At 33.9% G+C, this 6,307-nt stretch overlaps 1 long non-coding RNA gene across 1 annotated transcript in view; it reads right to left on the bottom strand.

Moving 5' to 3' along the window:
- Positions 1-3,991: 3,991 nt before the first annotated feature.
- Positions 3,992-6,307, bottom strand: part of LOC109103442 — a 13,319-nt gene continuing 11,003 nt past the window's right edge. Inside the window, exon 3 of the long non-coding RNA XR_006160541.1 lies at positions 3,992-4,099. This is a non-coding gene — a long non-coding RNA (uncharacterized LOC109103442). The remainder of the gene's footprint in view (positions 4,100-6,307) is intronic.

The following is a 6,307-nucleotide window of genomic DNA, read 5'->3' as shown; positions in this document are numbered from 1 at the left end:
CGGTTGCTCTCCTGTGAGGATGAAGGTCTTCCATCTCTCTGTCCTCTACACCAGAACTGATCCTGATCAGACTCAGTAGCTCCTCTGATAGTGAGAGTGTCTCTGTTTACAGTGTAATGCTCAGACGTCTGTAACTTTACACTGCCTTTATTCCACTCATATCTCCAGTTACTGTAATCAGACTCAATCACACACTTCAGATTGACTCTCTCTCCAGTGAACACAGGACTCTTTGGATCTACAGTCAGTTCAGTTTTGAATAATTCTAATAAAAAAAAAAACATACACTAAAAAAAACAAAAAAAAAAAAAAAAAAGTTTTACAGTATAATATACTTTTGCAGTATGAATATTATACATAGACTGTCATAAATTTATAACATTTGTTCTGTTTTGGTTATTTAAAAATATTTCACCTCATTTTTTGGGAGCTTGGGGATCCCTGATAATGTATCCATCATAAAATGTATTATTCATCATCATAGTAAACTCATGGACCTCGGCCTGAATTCTTCACTATGCAACTGGATTCTTGATTTCCTCACCGGCAGACCTCAAGTGGTGAAAGTAGGCCAGTTCACCTCTAACTCCATCACCCTGAACATAGGAGCTCCACAGGGCTGTGTCCTGAGTCCCCTGCTCTACTCTCTCTACACACATGACTGCGTGTCTTCCCACAGCTCCACATCTATTATTAAATTTGCTGATGATACTGTGGGTTCTGGGCCTCATTTCCAACAATAATGAGACCCGCATACTTGGATGAGGTAGAGAAATTAACATCATGGTGCCAGGACAATTGTCTCTCTCTGAATGTGAGCAAAACTAAAGAGCTGATTGTTGACTTCAGGAAGAGACAGCAGCAGCCCTATACTCCTCTAATGATCAGCGGGACCCCTGTGGAGAGGGTGAGCAGCTTCAAGTACCTCGGTGTGTAAACATCTCCGAGGACCTGACTTGGACTACACACATTCAAACTCAGGTTAAATAAAGCCAGGCAAAGACTGTACCATCTGAGACAGCTGAAAAAAATTCAGGGTTTCACCTGCAATCCTGAAAACTTTCTATTCAGGGGCCATAGAAAGCGTATTGACTCAGTGTATATCAGTGTGGTATGGGAACAGCTCCAGTCATGACTGCAAAGCCCTGCAGAGAGTTGTGCGCTTAGCTGAGCGCATCTCAGGGTCTGCTCTCCCCTCTCTGCAGGACATCTACCTCAAACGCTGCAAAAGCAGAGCTGTTAAAATAATCAAGGACTCCATTCACCCCAGTAACCATCTTTTCACTTTGCTGCCATCTGGTAAGCGTTTCCGTAGCCTGATGTCAAAAACTGAGAGACTTAGGAGGAGTTTCTTCCCCCAGGCCATCAGGCTCCTAAACTCAAAACCCAGCCTCTTAACATCTTCATGTCTCCACTTAATATTCACTTTATCAGTAAGACATTCATCATTCACTACCTCACATTGACATACTGTAAGTGTCAACCTGTTTGCACATTTGCCTCTTGTACATTCCTGTGTATCTTATTATTTAAGACTACAGTTTACTTTCATGCACATTATTTTCCACTATATATTTAATTCTACAGTATACATCTCTTTATATATTTTATATTTTATTCTTATATTTTTATTGTTTACTTTTATTTCATTCTTTCATAGCTATATTTATGTATATTTTCATCTGTGTTGTATTCTTTAATAATTGCACTGTCCATGGAGCGGACCTGACTCACATTTCACTGCTGGTTATATATGCTCTATATAATTGTGTATGTGACAAATAAAAATCTTGAATCTTGAATCTTGAATAGTACATATTACCATATACTGTAAACCTGCATCCAAATGACTGTGTGTGCCACTGTGTGTGTGTGTGTGTGTGTGTGTGTGTGTGTGTGTGTGTGTGTGTGTATGAAGATATAGTTTGCAAGAAAACAACTAATCATTTAGTCAGTTTATCAGCTGATAGGCTTGCTTCTCTGTGGCAGGAAAGTAATATTAATAATAATAATAATAATAATATTTATAATAATAATAATAATAAATATCATTTACACACATAATGCACATTCTTTGAGTTTGCGGAGCTCGTAAACATAAAATTCAAAATCCAATAGTTTACCTTACTTAGATTTAATTAGTGCATCATTAAATCAGAGTTATTTGATTTAAAAAAAAAGTGTTTTTATGAAATGGCCTGTTTTTTAATTAAAGCATTTTTTTGTGTGTGTTTAATAATGACCTTTTTGAGATCTTATTTTTCATAAATACCTTTATATGCTTTTTATATAATCCTTAAATAGTGTGTGGTAATAAACTGAAGTCACACACAGATGTAAACATTCATCACGTGAATCACAACAATGGTAACAATTAAATTTAATTTATTTTCATTAATTGTAACAATAGCCATTTTATTTGCTCTTTTTGTTGTGCTACTGTGCTACTATTGGCAAATAAAAACAACAACTGTAAAACAAAGCAACTGCATAATTTATTCTGCGCAATGCATTCTGGGAGTCAGTGAGTAGCTATACAAAGTTATGAGTAAACCTAAATGAAAGAATCAAGTACCCCCTACAGTTCTTTTTTAGTTACTAGAACTCTTGTGTAAGTTAACTATACTAACTAAGCATTTGTCAGTACAACATACTATTCCTATTTCACTTTACTTAGTTTTTTCAAGGCAATCAGTTTGCATGCTTTTTTTAAGTAAGCCCAACTTATTAGATTTTACAGTGTAGGAGGACTTGAATGCACCATATGGTTCTAATATGCATCCACACTTTAGCATGATCGGCATATTGCCTGAACAAAAGTGCTCTAACTGCACAATGTTGCCCTGAGGGAATATAAATAAAAACAAAATAAGTATTTTAATAATCAAACATACTTGTGTGTATATATATATATATTTATATATATATATATATATATATATATATATATATATATATATATATAATATATATATATATATATAATATATATCTATATATATATTGATGCACATGCATATCTTTGTTGAATAATACAGAACATAAAGAGCTTTAAAAAATAATTGCATATTAAATATTGCATATTAAATTGCAATCTTGGTCAAAAAGATCGCAATAAGATTATTTTCCAAAATCGTTCAGCTCTAATTTAAACATATTCTTAGAACTCTTAGATGTTGGAACTTCTGTTTATTTTTTTTTTTCTGTTTTTTTTTTCTTCTTTTCTTTTCTGAATGTTTTAACTGTAGTAATCAAAAAAAAGATTTAATTAGTGAAATCATAAAGTTTATATACTAACAACAATTTATTACAAATATATATATATAGATTAAAATTATATATAGAATAGATTTTATTCTACAATTGTGCAGTTTGGGTGGGGTTTTTTGTATGTAAGTTTACATTAATTAGATTTTTCAGAATATTTTCAGAATATTTTAACTTTTTTTTATCTCTCTGTGCGCCACTGTTGGCACGCGTGCCGTATGTTGCCGAACCCTGCTCTATGTATTAATTACACATATAATTTAATTTTGATTGAAACAGCATTACAGTATCATGATCACTGTTATGAACTCAAAATCTCCTTATGAGAAAAATACTGCACTAAATTAAATATCTGGTTTGCTCGTCGTTGGTGTTGATTATTAAAAATGTTTCCAATTTTTTGGTAACAACTAAATGAAACACTGATTTATGATCAACATTTATGTTCTATAATTCCCATTTCACACAATTTCATAGTGTACAACATTTACATAATTTAACAGTATCAGACAATTTCAATAACGTCAAATAGGTTTATTCATGAGGACAATGATATTAAACTCACCCTTCACTGAGAGAGAAACAGAGTTTGATCGTGATGAGTCTGGTCCTCCTTTTCTCATTCCTTCACACGTGTACTGACCCGCATCAGATGTTTCAGCTCGTTCAATAGTGAGAGTGTTTCTGTAACCCTTAGACACTTTATTGCCGTCTTTCCACCACTCATATCTCCAGTCACTGTAATAAGGTGTTATCACACACGTCAGACTCACTCTCTCTCCAGTGAATACAGGACTGTCTGGAGTCACAGTCAGAGTAGATCTGGGTGAATCTGTTAAAAAAAAAAAATAATAATAATAATAATAATAATAATAATAATAATAATAATAATAATAAAAAGAAAAAAAGTGACAAAAACAACACAGTAAAAGAATAAAAGTGAAGTTTATAAATTATACAGTTCAATTATTGTCATATTTCATAACATTGGTTGTGTTTTGGTTTTGTTCTGTGGTTAGTTTTCTGATCTGAGTGTTTTCTGGAGGCTCTGGCTCCGTCTCGTCCTCAGACAAACACCTCTGACTCGTCATAGAAAGCAGAATGAAGCTCCTGCTGAAGGAGAGCTGAAGACCTCCAACTACAAACCTCATATGAGGAGCAACTGAATCTCAATCAACTTCAACAGACTATCTGAAGACTTCATCAACTCATTTAACATCATTATCTGTAAGTCACTTCATTCTCTCTGACTTCAGGACAAAACTCATCTCTATTGAAGTCAGTGACTAAAGTAATCATTAGGTGTGTAACGATACACTCATGTCACGATTCACTTCTATAAATAATACTGATCTCACAATATGCTCTAAACAAGACTAAAATAGAGTTAAAATGACAAGTTTTATACTTAATTATTGTATCTAAGGCATATAAACAGTTAACAAAAATAAATGTTCATTAAAATGCTACATACATATAAGATGTTTTAAACATTGCATTTTATTAAGTAATGCATTTTATGACACAGCTCTGTGGAATACTTGATTCTGATTGGTCAGACGCGACATTCTGAGGTAGCCTATTACACAACATTTCACCACAAAATAATTAAGGCAATAAAAGAATTAAGACGAAAATGTTTTAAAACCTTACCAGTTTGTTAGTTCTCTTATAATCCATTACAGCGTACAAAACAATCGTAGCAAAATGGCAGCAGCTGCGTTTGTATGAAACAAGAGAGAGTCCACGATACCAGGACGACATAATTAAACAATTGTACAACATTTTGAATCAAGTTTTAATATTTTATTAGCTAAACAAACAAAAGCTTCCACCAAGAAAAAAAAATAGTTCAAGCAAGAGTACAATACTGCACCCACACGAACCAGCCTGTTATTAGATTTCACCGGCTGTTATCCAGAGATAACATACGACTGACCAATCAGAATCAAGTATTCCACAGAGCCGTGTCATAAAATACATTATGTAATAAAATGTGGTTTGTCGTCCTGGTATCGCGGACTCGCTCTCGTTTCATACAAACGCAGCTGCTGCCATTTTGCTACGATTGTTTTGTAATGGATTATAAGAGAACTAACAAACTGGTAAGGTTTTAAAACATTTTCGTCTGAATTATTTTATTGCCTTAATTATTTTGTGGTGAAATGTTGTGTAATAAATGGTTTGACTGCACCGTTTACCTTAAATGTCCGTTTGGTTTAAATTTGCTGCTTGCTAACAACTGCTGTCTTCAGGAAGATTTGCGTTCAAATATTTCAACTCAAATCAATATTTTGCGTCTAATTATTTACTTATGTGGCAAGTAGCCGTGTAATAAGCGGGATAATGTACATCAGCCGGTTGTTCTCGCAGAATAAACCCCGACAGGGTGATCAGGTCTTGTATTAGCCTGAAGGGCTACTTATTTAATTGATTAATAATAAATTAATAAACATGGAAGCTCAAGTGTGTGTCCTTCTGGGTTCATTATATTTTGTGCACCATATTTGATGCTAAATTAAATCTATATAAACATTTGTTTAATCTATAAACGATACAACTTTTATATCCAAGATACTGACATGATGATGATCTTGTGTTTCTGTTTTGTGTTTAAGGACTTTTATGTTGAAGTGTTTCTGTTCCCATTGTCTCTGTGTTCACTTCCTGTTTCCCTTGTTGCCTTGCCTACCTTGTTTGTTTCCATAGTTACCCTCCTCTGTTACCATGGCTACTCATTGTCTACACCTGTCTCTTCTTGTCTATATGATCCCAGTGTTTCTCTTCTTTATTGTCTGGTATGGATGCGTGGTGCACAATGTGTTTCAGTTCCTGTATTTGGTTTATCTTGTTCATTGCTGGATTTACTGTTGTCTTGTTTAAATAAGCTTTAAAATGCACTTGGTTCCAACATTATGTTTTACTGAAACAGCCACGTTACAAAAACACCAGACCATTGATAGATCTAGTCGTATTAATTCAGCTTCACCAAGAAACTCTTTCACTCGAGGACCATCAGAGACTTTCTGGACATTTCTTA

The sequence above is a fragment of the Cyprinus carpio genome, chromosome A7 (genome assembly GCF_018340385.1).
Source record: "Cyprinus carpio isolate SPL01 chromosome A7, ASM1834038v1, whole genome shotgun sequence".
NCBI classification, from domain to species: domain Eukaryota; kingdom Metazoa; phylum Chordata; class Actinopteri; order Cypriniformes; family Cyprinidae; genus Cyprinus; species Cyprinus carpio.
The sequence above is the reverse complement of the archived record's forward strand: the minus strand, read 5'-3'. Positions and strand labels throughout refer to the sequence as shown.